We start from the raw sequence: 14,901 nt of genomic DNA on the forward strand, positions 1-14,901 counted from the left end.
GCAATAGATTCTCTAAGATGGCCATTCTGGCAGCTTGCAAGAAGAGTATCAAGGAAGAAGCCATCGCTAAGCTCTTCTTTGAATGCGTGTGGGTACATTTTTGGATCCCACAATCCATTATTTCAGATCGAGATAGGAGGTTCCTAAGTACATGTTGGTCAAGTCTCTGGTCGATGTTGAATACCAAGCTCACTAAGTCCATGGCTTTCCACCCTCAAACTGATGGCTAAACAGAGGTCGTCAATAAGATGATCGTACACATTCTATATATGTAAAACTCAAAGAATCCACACACATGGGATGAAATCCTCCCCTATGTCTAGCACAGCTATAACAAAGCTCTCCATAGTTCAACTAGCGACAACCTCTTTTAGGTGGGGTTGGGATTCGACCACTATGTCCCATTGATGTGGTCATAAACAATGTAAACTTTGAAACAAGAACTATAAACTCAAAACGGGAACTCTAGCAAAAAAACCACAAAAAAACATGAAAAACAATGCTAAAACCTAAAAGTGTTGATGCTTGAATAACATTTTTTTTTCTACAGTAAATTTTGAACTTGTTTTAAGAATGGCAGTGAAAACCAATTTTTTGTGCAAAAATTGTGCAAAAAAGACCCTCAAAACGAAATGTGTTGTTGCTAGAAAAACACATTTTTTTGCTTGGGTAAATTTTGAACATGTTTAAAAAATGGCAGTGAAAACCAATTTTTTGTGCAAAAAAACTCCCACAAAATGAAAAGTGTTGATGCTGGAAAAACTCGTTTTTTTTCAAAGGTAAATTTTCAACATTTTGAAATAATGGCACAAAAGATTTTATCATGACTCTAAAAAATATTAAAATTTCAAAAGAATAATGAAAACATAAAATTAAAAAAATTAAAAATTAAAACAATGAAAAAAAACAAAAATAAAAGTTAAAAAAAATAACAAAATGTAAATGAAAATATAGATTAAAAACAAAACATAAAATTAAACAAAATAAAAATAAAAATCAAATATATAAAAGAGACAAAAAAGAGTCAAACATAAAATAAAAAATAAAATAAAATTAACCAAAAAAATATCAATCGTAAAAATGTTAAAAAAAAATAAAGCAAAATTATCCTATAAAAGATAAGAACTAAAAAATAAATAAATAAAATATAAAGAAATAAATAATAAGAAAAACATATTTTCAAGAAAAAAGTAATTTTTTATTTTTTTTTATATCATAAACCATCAGAAAATTTGGAAGAAAAAAAGAAAAGGAAAAATTAAAAGAGAAACTATAAAACTAAGTAAATTAAAATAGAAATTTTTTAAAAAACATTAACAAAAAACTAAAAAAGTAAAAACAAACTAGATTAAAAAAAATAAAAATAATATATATATAGATAGATAGATAGATAGATAACTACTAAAATTAAGATTAAAAACATTTTAAAAATAACCTACAAGCAAAAATATACTAAAATAAAATATAAAAAAAAAAAAAAAAAAAAACAATTAAAATTTTAAAATATATATAATTTTTATTTGAAAAAAAAAATTGCAAATTTTTTGATTTTAAAAAAAATTAAACATTTAAAATTTCTTTAAAAATATATATTTTTTAATTTAAAAAAAAAATGGTGCATTTTTATTTTAAAAAAAAATTAAACATATAATTTCTTTTTAAAATATATATTTTATTTGAATTTTTTTTTTGCAAATTTTGTAGTTTTTTTTTTAAATATATTTTAAACTTTGTTATTAAAATAAATTAAAAAAAAAAAAATTGACCACCTTGCCACCGCCCCCACGGGCACCGGGGCGGTGGCGATCTGATTCTTGCCGCCACCCCCATGGGTGGCCGAGCATTGGCGATCCGATTCTGAGAATATGATCGCCACTGCCTGGGTGCCCGTGCGGGTGGCGATTTCATGCTGAGAATCGAATCACCTCCACTCGGCCGCCCGTGGGGGCACGACCCTAGGCGATGGAGTTGCAGGGTCGCGTCCCCATAGGCGGCAACAATTTGATTCTTAGAATCGAATCGTCGTCACCCTAGGCAGTGGCGCTGCCTGCAGCTCTGCCCGTGGGGGCGCAGTGCTGCCTGCAGGAAACTTCCCCGCCCAGGGTTGCGCCCCCACGAGCGGCCAAGCGGCGGCAAGCGGCCCCAAATTTTTTTATTTATTTTAAAATTAAAGATTTGTGTTTAAAAAAAACTAATGTGTATTTAAAAATAAAAAAAAAAAAAATGTATAGACTTTCTTTTTTAAATAAAAACATATATTTTTAAAATTTTTTTATATGTTTAATAGTTTTTTAAAATAAAAATGCGCAATATATATATATATATATATATATATATATATATATTTTTTTTTTTCTTTTAATTTGAATATATATATATTTTGTTTTTTTGAAATTTTGTTTTTTTTTTAATCTAGTTTGTTTTTAAATTTTTATCTTTGTTTTAGTTTTTTTGTTAATGTATTTTTTAATTTTTCTCTTTTTACTTAATGCTATTTTTTTTTTAAAGTTTTGTCTCTTTTTTTATCAAAATTCTTTTATGGTTTATGGTATAATTATTATTTTTTTTTTATTTTTCTAAGTTTTTTTGTCTTTTTATATATATATATATATATATATATTTTTTTTTTCTTTTTTCTTTTTTCTTTTTTCTTTTTTCTTTTTTCTTTTTTCTTTTTTAAGTAATCGAAGCTTAAAAGAAGAAAAATGAAACAACTAGAAAAATTTCATATCAATCTTTATGGATCACAAAAGTCTCAGATCTAGCTAGAAAATTTGTCAAGTAATCATGATTTCAAAAAAAAATGGACATAAAAAATTTTGAAGTGTCAAAAAAATGTAACATTTAAAAAGAAAGATCCACACTTAATACATTAAAAAATATAGTGTCAAAAATAAGCCCTTTAAAAAAAGGTTGATGCTGCATCAACACGTTTCAAGATCGACATGAAAATCACTAACATTTAAAAACAAATATTTATATTTGATACATAAGAAAATTTAAAGTGTCAAAAATATGCTAAAAAAAAAGAGAGTGTATTCTGCATTGCCACTTTTGAAAATTGCGTCACTTTTTTGCTACCTCTACGAAATGGGTAATCGTATCAGTTCCCGGTTCAAAGTTTACATTGTTCCATACCATTTGCAGCTACTTAGGCAGAATCGGGTCATGTCCAGTCTGAAGCTGAGAGGGATAACAACTTCATTGAGTGCATTCACCACATCCGCTAGCAGGTCCATGACCTATTGGACAAAGCCAATGCTAAGTACACACAGCGTCATGATCAACATCAGGTGGCATACAAGTTCATGGTGGGCAACAAAGTTTGGTTACATCTCCAGGAGGAGTGTCTCACTCATCCCCACTGCAAACTTCCCTTGCTCTAATATGGGCCTTACAACATCAATAAAGTTGTAGGGGACATTTCTATCGAGCTCAACATCCGACCATTCCTTGGCATGCACCCACTGCTCAATGTGGACCGCCTTCGACCATACTTTCCACCATTACTGGACACATCAGACATTCCAGAACAACTCACACCAATAAAGTTAAACCCAGAGATCACGGAGCAGGCCACAACTGATCAGATCATGGACACACAGATCAAGAACACTTGCCAGCAGAAGATCCAACTGTATCAGGTTGTAAAAGCTAGCCAACTCCTGCGCCAAGGCAAGTGGCTCACTAGGGACCAAGTTCAACAGATGTTTCCCTATCTCATGGAGGCACTCAATGCAATGGGGACCATTGCTTTCTAAGTGGGGAGGATTGATCCAGGTGGATATTGGTAGCCACCCGCTTATTCCACTTGGACCCCTAACACTGTCTCTTTCAGTTTTTCAGTTTCGTTAATTGTATTACACTTTACTATTTTTGGAACTTTTCGGGTTGTGAACTTCTGGAGTCGTTTTGAGGCCCTAAACGACATTTTTAGGAAAAATGGAGAGACTCAAAAGGTCCCAAATTAGCTTGCTTTTATGAATTTATGCTTCTTTTTGGGTCTTTGAAATGGGGTATTATGATAGCGAAATGGAGATCATATGCCAACATTATGACCCCAAGAAGTTGATGTACCAATTTACCCAAATGGGGCCCACAGTTTTGGTGCTTCATCTCGTAGGGTTAGGTTTTTGGATGTTTAAGGTTTTCCATTGTTAGTCAATAATAAATTGTCCTTTGAGCCTCATTGTAAAACAATCCAGAGGCACATAGACGCCACATCTCCTCTCAGAGATAAGCTACCATCACTCGAGCTAGTTCATTTTTATTTCTATATGTAAGCATATTTTAGTTCTTTGATATTAATGAAATGAAGTTTTATTTCTGCTGCATCTCTATGTATATGGCTATTTATGTATTTTGTTGCATTCCTACATAAGTATGGATCAGTGGTATCAGAGCGTCTGCTCTTTCTCTATTTTTCTTTGCTTGTCCCCAATGAGGTAAGGGTATAAGAAGTTAGGGCTCGATCTAGTTGAAGCTTTGGAAGACCAACCTCGCAAAACCCGATGGCCTCCCATAGCGGAAGAAAAGAAATACGAGGGGTAGGAGATCCTTTCAAAATACTACTCGAGGAAGTCCTTGAGCAACGGAGGAACGCGATGATTGATAACTTTGCCCAAATCCTTCAACAACTAGCCACAGATGAAACATCTTCATCCAGCAGCCACTCTAGAGGCACCACTCCTTTTAAGGTACAAGTAAACTTTGATATTTCCATATTTGATGGTCAGATAGATGTAGACGTTGTAGATAAATGGTTAAATCTATTGGAAGGGTATTTTTCAGTTCATGACTTTTCCAATTGGGAAAAAATTACTTTTTCACTTCTCAAAGTTGTCCCACACGTCAGGGACTAGTGGGAAACCTATTGAGAACGAAAGGACAAGCGGGAATCCTCACTATTTTCAACCACACCCACTTGGAATTTTCTGAGACGCCATCAAGGAACAATATTACCCTATTGGAAGCTATGAACATAAATACATAAAGTGGACCATGCTACGATAGAGAAGGGACCAAGATGTGTCAGATTTTACAAATGTTTTCCATACCCTTCGTACGAAGCTAGGTATCAAGGATTCTGAGGGACATTTGTTACTCAAGTACCATGTCTGTCTACACAAGTACATCCAGGATGATATGGAGTTCCCAGACATCTCCGCGCTTGACATGACGTACCGATACAGTATTAAGATTGAGCAGAATTTTAAACAAAAGAAGCGAGAGTTTGGATCTACGAATCTGAAGCAAGGAAAAGGTGCCCCGAAACCACAGAGAAAAGGATAAAGCGAAGGTGAGGCGACCCAGGATAACTCACCGAAGTCACAAGTAAATAAAAACACCACAAAGAAAAATAAGGACATGAGAAAATGGTGTGAGTTCCATAAGAGCTCCACTCACAACACAAGTGAATATCGGTCCAAGTGGTCACTGGTGGCTGAGCTGAAGGCTTCTGAATCAGACGCATGTTCCGACTTTGAGTCAGAACCTAACAAGGGGAACGACAAAGAGAAGAAAATCATTGACACAGAGACTAGTGCCACCATGGTCACCACTAAGATTAAGAAGAATGGGACTAAAGATCCAGAGGAGGGGGAACACCTCTTTCACTCACAAATGTGGGTGAGGGGTTCTCCATTGCAATTCATTGTCAATAGAGGGAGCCAAAAGAACCTCATTTCAACAAAGGTCATGAAGCAAATGGGCCTACCGACTACAACAAATTTGTAGTTGTACACCATAGGGTGGCTTCACCAAGGATGAGATCTCCGCGTCATCTAGTTGTGCCGCCTTCCATACATCATCAAGCCCTTCATAGATGATGTACTATGTGATGTTTCTCCTTTTGAAGTTTGTGATGTATTATTTGGATAACCATACTTATTGAAGCGACATGTTATATATGATTCTAAACCTCGCTCCATGATTATTAGTTTGGGTGATATGTTGCATAGGATACTGGAGGTAGCCCCGCCTACTGCCATCTCTTTAATCACGGTAAAGCAATGCAGTAAGATCATTTCCTAGACTACGAAATTTGTGTTCCTTATTATTTTCCTTCAGGGCAAGAAGAAGGTTGTGGCCAAAACTTCGAGACAACACTCCTCTGCACAGTAAAAATAGGTGGACAAGGTCGTGGAGGAGTTCAGGGACATTTTGACCTCACCTATAGGGGTACCTCTGCACTGTCAGATCAAGCACTCCATCTATCTGACCCCTGGCACACCACTACCCAATGTACCGATCTATCGATGCTTTGTTCTGGAGATCGATGAGATCAAGAGGCAGATTCAGGATTTGTTGTAGAAAGGGCACATCAGGCCAATCTCATCACCCTGTGGGAGCTCGATTAGATTGGTACAAAAGAAGAATAGGACCTAGAGACTTTGTATTGACTATCGGGCATTGAACAAGATCACTGTTCGGAATAGGTACCCAATCCCAAGGATTGGTGACCCTATGGATCAGCTCAAGGGGGACAAATATTTCAGAAACATTGAATTGAAGTCGAGTTATCACCAGATGCCTATTGAACCCTTTGATGTGTGGAAGACTACCTTAAAATTCAAGGTGGGCCTTTTCGAATGGTAGGTCATGCCTTTCAATTTCCTGAATGCCCCTAAAACCTTCATGAGATTGATGGATGACATATTGCGACCCTTCACCAATGCATTGATGGTGGTGTATTTAAACGAGATGTTGATCCTCAGCTAGCGTTGGGAAAAGCACCTCCACCATATTCGACAGGTCCTTCAAACCCTGCGACAACTCAAGTTATGTGCCAATTTGGAGAAATGCACTTTTGGCATCACCTAAGTTCAATATATTGGGTACATCATTGATGTGAAGGGTGTGCATGTCAACCTAGCCATGATACAACTCATTCGGGACTGGCCAACCCCAACCACTCTAGCAAAGCTCCGCAACTTTTTGGGTCTTGCCAATTTCTATCGCAGGTTCATGTTGGGGTTCTCTTATATCACTTGGCCTTTAAGTCAAGTCACCAAGGGCAGATCAAAACCAAATTTCTTTTTCTATGAATCCTAACAGAAAGTGTTTTCCGAGTTAAAGTATCGGTTCTTCTCTACACCAATGCTTACGTTACTAGACCTACAACAACCATTTGAGATAAAGACAAATGCCTCTGACTATGCTATTGGTGCAATTCTTACTCAACAGGGGAATTCAGTGGCATATCACAGTGAGACACGTTCAGAGGTAGTCCGAAAGTATCCCACCTATGAAAAATAGATGTATTCCATTGTTCAGGTCTCCTGACAATGGAAGTATTACATTATTGGGAAGGAAATGATCATCCACACAGACCATCAACCCATGTAGTTCATACAGACACAAGGGAAGTTACAGAACGATCGCCATAAATAATGGTCCACATACCTACAACAGTTCCATTTTAAAATTAAGTACAAGAAGGAAAGCACCAACAATGTTGCAAACTGCCTCACACAACCACTGTGGTAGACTCTTGTGGGCACAAGACTACGGGGTGGCCGCAACTTTACAAGAGTGATCCAGAATTTGGCAGCACATACCAAACACTCCTGGAAGGTAGGAAACTTCCAAATTTTCACGTCCAGGATGCACTATTATGCCACCCGGGACACATATGCGCTCTTTCAAGTGAGCGTGCCAAGATGATATTAGGAGGCACAGTATAGTCAAGTCGCTGTACATCTCGGGGTAGAGAAAACAGTGGCAATATTGCAGAAGTATTTTTATTTGCTGAACCTTTGGCGAGATGTTGGGAAGTACATCAGATCCTTCATTGCCAAACCTACCATCAAGAAGCAAGGCATATATATTCCTCTTCCTACTCCTAGTGGACCTTGGGAATCCATCTCCATGGATTACATGTTGGGCCTTCCTTCTACTAAGCATGGAAACAACTGTGTTTTCGTGGTTATTAATAGATTCTCTAAGATGGCCATTCTGGCAGCCCGCAAGAGGAGTATCACGACATAAGCCACTACTAAGCTCTTCCTTGAACGAGTGTGGTTACATTTCAGGATCTCACAATCCATTATCTCAGATTAGGACAGCGAGTTCCTAAGTACATTTTGTTCAAGTTTCTGGTCAATGTTGAATACCAAGCTCAATAAGTCAACAAATTTCCATCCCAAACTGATGGCCAAATAGAGGTCGTCAACAGGATGATCGTACAAATTTTGTGTATGTACAGCTCGAAGCATCCACACACATGGGATGAAAGCATTCCCTATGTCCACCATAGCTACAACAGAGCTTTCCATAGCTCAACTGGCCACAACCCCTTTATGGTGGGGTTGGGATTCCAGCCACTATGTCCCATTTATGTGGCCATATCATTTTCCCCTACTTAGGTAGATTTGGCTCATGTCTGTTCTAAATATGACAGAACTGACATCTTCATTGAGTGCATTCATTACATCTTCTAGCAAGTCTATGACCTATTGGACATGGACAATGCTAAGTACAAGCAATGTCATGATCAACATCGAGTGCCACATAAGATCCAGGTGGGCGATAAAATTTGGTTACATCTGCATAAGGAGCGCCTCGCTAGGCCCCACTGCAAACTTCCCTCACTCTAATAAGGGCCTTACACCATCACTACGGTTGTAGGGGAAAATGCTTTCAAGCTCGACATCCCACCATTCCCTGGCCTACACCTAATGTTCAATGTGGACCGCCTTCGACCATACATTCCACCATTACTAGACACATCAGACACTATAGAACAAATCACACCAAAAGAGTTAAACCTAGACTACATGGAACAGGCCACAACTAATTGGATCATGGACACAGAAATCAAGAACACTTGCGAGCAGAAGATCCAACCGTGTCAGGCTGTCAAAGCTAGCCAACTCTACACCAAGGCAAGTGGTTCACCAGGGACCAAGTTTAGTAGAAGTTTACCCATTCAATGGAGGCACTAAACGCCATGGGGACCATTTCTTCCCAAGGGGGGAGGACTAATCTAGGTGGATATTGGTGGCCACCTATATATTCCACTTGAAACCCCAACGCTGTCTCTTTCAATTTTTCAGTTTCCATAATTGTATCACATTCTACTATTTTTAGTCATTTTTTCAGATCGTGAACTTCTGAAGCCGTTTTGAAGCCCTAAATGATGTTCTTAGGGAAAATGGAGAGACTAATTTAGTTCCAAACTAGCTTGCCATTATGCTTTCATCCTTCTCTTTGAGATCTTTGAAACAAGGTATTATGATAGCGAAACAGAGATCATATGCCAAAGTTACCAACCGGGAAGTTGATGTACCAATTTACCCAAACGGGGCCCATAGTTTTTGTGCTTCACCTTCGAGGGTTAGGTTTTTTTATGTTTAGGGTTTCGCATTGTTTCTCAATAATAAATAGGCCTTTCAGCCTCTTTGTAACACAATTCAAAGGCACGTAGTCATTACATCCCTTCTCAGAGATAAGCTACCATCACCCGAGCCAGTTCATTTTTATTTCTATATGTAAGCATATTTCAGTTCCTTCATATTAATTAAATGAAGTTTTATTTCTTCTTCATCTCTGTGTATATGGGTATTTCTGTATCTTTTTCCGTTCCTGCATAAGTTTGGATCAAAGTGAATGATAAGTAGCCAATATTCGATTTATAAATCTTGTTCACCATCATGTAATAGATCTAGTCATGTCATACATCTAGGGAAAGTTAATTTTGTTCCTTCGTCCCCGACAATGGTAGCAATTTGATGTTGTTCCTTGAAGAAAATCTATGGTTGGGAGACTGTGCAAGGCATCAATATGAGGCATTTGTTGAAAGATCTTGGCTATGATTCAAACTCTTATTGCTTCAAGATATGAAGCCCTAACCATTCATAGTTTCAACTAAATCGCCTTCATTCAACCCTCACAAATTCCATATGATAATAATGATGAAATAATACTACAAGAATATATCAAATAACTTCAAATCCAATCTAAATACATTTTATATTTGATAGAGAGTGAAAGCTAATGAAATGGAATTCAATGGCTCCACAAAAGAGCATATTAGAACTATATGAAACTTGGGAAACAATCTAACAATGAAGAGGAATAATAGAAATATCCTATAACTATTACTATCTCAATGTTGAATATAATATTTCCAAGGAATCAAGGGAAATTGAACCTCAACTTAGCCTCTCCAGAATTTCATATAATTTAAATAATTCTTAGATGAAATGGATTATAAAAATTACCAGAAATCATATTCACAAAGAAGATAATATATTGCACGTTGAAATAAGAATCCCTTAATTAAATATACTGAAAATAAGGAGCTCAAAAATACATATTACAAGTCTTTTAATGGCCCCAAAATCCAACCTTTGTTACATGACAAATGATCATATTTATAGATATTACTGTTAGAATTCCAGTGAAAAAGTAAATTCCTGAACACCCTCCTCCCACATCTACCCAAGGAACCAACTAGTCGAGGTAAATATGTGGTGACAGGCCACTATGATAAGACTCAACCTCCTAGGTAACCTTAAGGAAATGGAGTCAACAAAACAAGGCCTTACAGACATCCCTCAAGTGCTTCAGGACCCCCAGGGGCTAATCCACCCCTCCAAGTGCCCAACCCCTAAGTTAACCTAGCATTTCAATGAATTAAACCCAAATTCGTTCCCATGACAAGGCATGATTGTGATTGGAACCCTATAGTCACTCCCATAATGCCTGCAAGGGGGAGACTGCAGTATTTTTTAGCCAGTTCTGTGCTAGAGGCTATGAGATTTAAGTCCGTTTTTAAGTGCTAGTATCCAAATCAATGCCTAGAACTTGATGAGACTTTCCAAGAAAATAAATGACACCAAGGAAAAGCCTATAATAACAAACTTGATCAAAACCTTGGACTAACCAGGCCTAACCATGATAGAAATTTTGTCAAACACTTAGTAAATGTGCAACCTACATGTGTAAATAACATATCTAAGCATAGGGGTCTCATAATTATCTGAGATTTGCCATGAAGCATTGTTTCCTTATCACTTTAACTACCATTACATCCATTAGGTCATCATTAAATTGTTCATTCATTTACAGGTAAAATCATGATGAGAGACATACATAATTGTTTTCATAAAACATATCCATAGCAACATAATAGGGACATAAATATCAATGAAATCACAAGTATATACACCACATATAATCCATCATAATACTCATAGAAATACCAGGAGAAATAACCTTTCATTAATGATGCAAAATCCAAAATCAGATGGTACTTCCACATTCCACCCGACTATAGAATGGCTGAGCCAACTCTCTCTTTGGCCATTCAACCTCGTTTCATATTCCAAGCATGAATGTGGGATATCATAGAAAACATCAGTAAAAAACCATATAGGGATTGTATAGGCCATCCACCTCAACCCATGAAACAGTGAATTCACCTCACTATCAGACATCACCAAAACCATCATTTAATCGGTCTCTATCCCAGCCTTCTAGAGCTTTGGAGAGTTTGCTCCGACCTGTCTCCCAGGACTAGTAACTCGACCCATAATTGCTGCTGGACTCCAGAGTGTTTGGCCAACCAAGGCTCCAAGACTAATAACTCAACCCATAACTGTTGTTGGGCTTCTAGAGCATTTGTCCAACCCAGGCTTCCAAGACTAGTAACTCAACCCACCAAGGGCTTCCAGAGAATTTTTCCAACCAAGGCTTCCAGGACTAATAACTCAATCCAATTTGTTATAGGGCTTCTAGAGCACTTGTCCAACCAAGGCTACGGGACTAGTAACTAAACCCAAGCTATTACAAGGCTTCTAGAGCATTTGTCCAACCAAGGCTTCCAGGAACTAATAACTCAACCAAAGCTAAGGAGACATGAGAACCAACCAAAACAAAACAAGGAAATAAACCCAGAATCTCCATGGCTATCGAGGAAATGGAAAGGCTAGAGAAATCCATTGTCAATCTAGGTAATCCTCCATGCCAATCACATATAATAACCAATAAACCACATGCATGTGGCATGCATGCCAAAACTAGTGGAAACAAACATGCAACTTGGTACTTGGAACCGATGTTGTAGCTGTCGATCCCAATGCCCTCTTATGCTTTCTTTCTCTTCATTTTCCTTCTTTCTCCAAAATCCAAGTATGCCACACTCTCCAAGAGTGCTCCCAAAAAACTCTAAGTATATAAGAGTATGAGAGAGAGGGTTGTGGCTATGGCATTTGGTCAAATTTTTGGTATCTCTTTCATGGTTGAGGCTCCAAATGTTGTGTGGATAGGTACTCTGCCTTCCTTCATACACTTTGTAACACAAAGTTTAGGGTATCAGGATTTTCATCTCTACTCATGTTTGGAGTTGTTTAGTTTCAAACCACAAACACATCATTTCTAATCTTGCTTTTTCCTTTAGAGTTTGAGACTCATTTCGAACATAGGTATCCACATCCTTAACTAGTCCAAGTGGGTCTCTGTGCTAGGATACTTGTTTTTTTATTTGCAATTTCATTGGTTTTATGGCTCCATGATAGTGTCTTCCCTGTCGCAGGGGTGGGAACATTTCTGACCCTTCCTCAATGAGAGGAGATTATTTATTTAAATCGGAATCAGTTGCAGGGTTCTTTGATGCACCCCTACTAGAATTGGTAAAGGAAATACACCATCTAGAGGCAAAGGAATTTGGTGAACGTGCTTATTTCTTTGACTTAGAGATTGGTAGAAATAGTCCCAAATGGGTTCCTCACCAGGGCAAGTTCTATAAAATAAGACTGCATTTTCTTCATTCCATCAGCCATCATCATCAGTTGGATGCTATGCTCATAATGGTCATTAGAGACAAGCAAATGACAATTACAAGTTGTTTGTGAGACATGAAGAGATAAAACTAATTCTTCGAGACATCATATATAATTTTGATGATATAGTGGTGAGACTGTCTAACATTGTACATTATGTGGTATCACACTTAGACACAGAATCCAATGAACAATGTGATGTTTCGATAGTGATCAACAATCCAACTCCGGCATATCCAAACACCAACTTTTTTGATACGTCACCAGTAATTTTCTCGGACTAAAAAGTCCACTTTGCAACTGCTCTATGGGTCCCATATTGAAGGTTTATGTTTTTTCATAAACGATCTTATTATTTTTTTGCAAATAATGGTCTTTAGACGACATTTATGTAATGGGTTACAAAACATAGTTTTTGGTAGGACTGGTCAACAAGAATATTTAGTCGTCAATAGCTATAGTGCCGATGAATCTTAGCTTCCTCATGGGTATTTGGTAGTTTTCTTGAAAACACTTTTGAATACTCATGCAAAACCTTGGGTCAATCAAGATTTACCAAGTCATCTGGAAATATTCAGAAAGTTTTCTTTTATAAAGTTTTCCATGTAAACTATTCAATGGATAAGCAATAGAATCAAAGGAAAATTTTACAAAAAAAATGGTAGTGTTCATGTAGATATCAATGCATGAAAACTCTAGATATTAACTCTAACATGGAGGAGTCTTAAAAAGCTCAAGTAATATACCTCTTCTTTTGTATGGGAATACATAGATATGAGAGGTATAAATCCTAAGATATATATATATATATATATATATATATATATATATATATATATATATATATATATATATATATATATAGATATATATATATATATATATATATATATATATATAAACAGAAAAATGTTAGACTAGTTAGGTAACCTTAGAGAAGGATGAATCGCAATATGAAGGAAATTATAAAGAAGGAATTACAAAAATTGTTAAATGTAAATTTCATTAGACTATAGATAACTAAATAAGGCTACTATGAAATATCATCTTCCAATTCTTTTACTTGATCAAGTATGCAAGATATATTTTTCTTTGCTTTTTTCATGATTTTAGTGGATATAATGAATCACATATTGCACTAGAATATCAAGGCAAGACAACATTTACCTGTCCATGGAAAACATACACTTACAAGGTATATTTTTGCAAGGGCTATTTTAGGTATATTTTCTGACATTATCCATGATTTTGTTGAGTTTTATATGCAAGATTTTACAATCTATGGGAATACTTTTGATGAAACTTTAGAAAAACTTGAAAAATTTCTTATAAGATGTTAAGAGACTAACATTTCTTTAAGTCACGAAAAATGTCATATAATGCTTAATGAAGGGATTTTTTGGCGATATTGCATTTTGGGTGAGGGGATTAGAGTCAATATAGCAAATATTGAAGTTATTACCAAACTCTCAACACGTAAGACTCAAAAAGATATAAGGAATTTTCTTGGACATGAAAATAATTATAGAAATTTTATAGAAACTTTACCAAAGTAGTTTTTCCACTATTTAAAATATTGATCAAAGAAGCTAAATTTTGTCGGTGTCCCTCATGTCAACTTGATTTTACAACTTTGAAACAAAATAATTTTAAAGAACTTATTTTAAGAGGAAAAATTGGTCTCTTTGATTTCACATTTCTATAGATGCTTCAAATGCAACTTTAGGAGTTGTCATATGATAGATAGAGCATCAAACTCCTTATACTATCTATTATGTAACTAGAAATTTAACTCCTATAGAGTTAAATTACACTGTAGTAAAAAATTAGTTTCTTGTAGTCGTTCCATGCCATAAACAAGTTCATATATTATATTACTGGGTATGAAACTTTTATCCATACTAACATTATGTTATTAAATATTTAATGAACAAAACTATAACAAATGTTTGGATTGCTAGATCGCTCTTCTTATTACAAGAGTTTAATATTGCTCTATTGGATAGAAATGGAAAGGAAAATGCATTAGCTAATTTCCTTTCTAGAATCCGAAATGAGAATACATTAATTCTTGTAGATTATATCTTTCCTAGTGAATAGTTATTTAAAATTGCTA

The sequence above is a fragment of the Pinus tabuliformis genome, chromosome 1_2 (genome assembly GCF_031772625.1).
Source record: "Pinus tabuliformis cultivar Carrire ecotype Pingquan chromosome 1_2, CPIR1, whole genome shotgun sequence".
Classification (NCBI taxonomy): Eukaryota; Viridiplantae; Streptophyta; class Pinopsida; order Pinales; family Pinaceae; genus Pinus; species Pinus tabuliformis.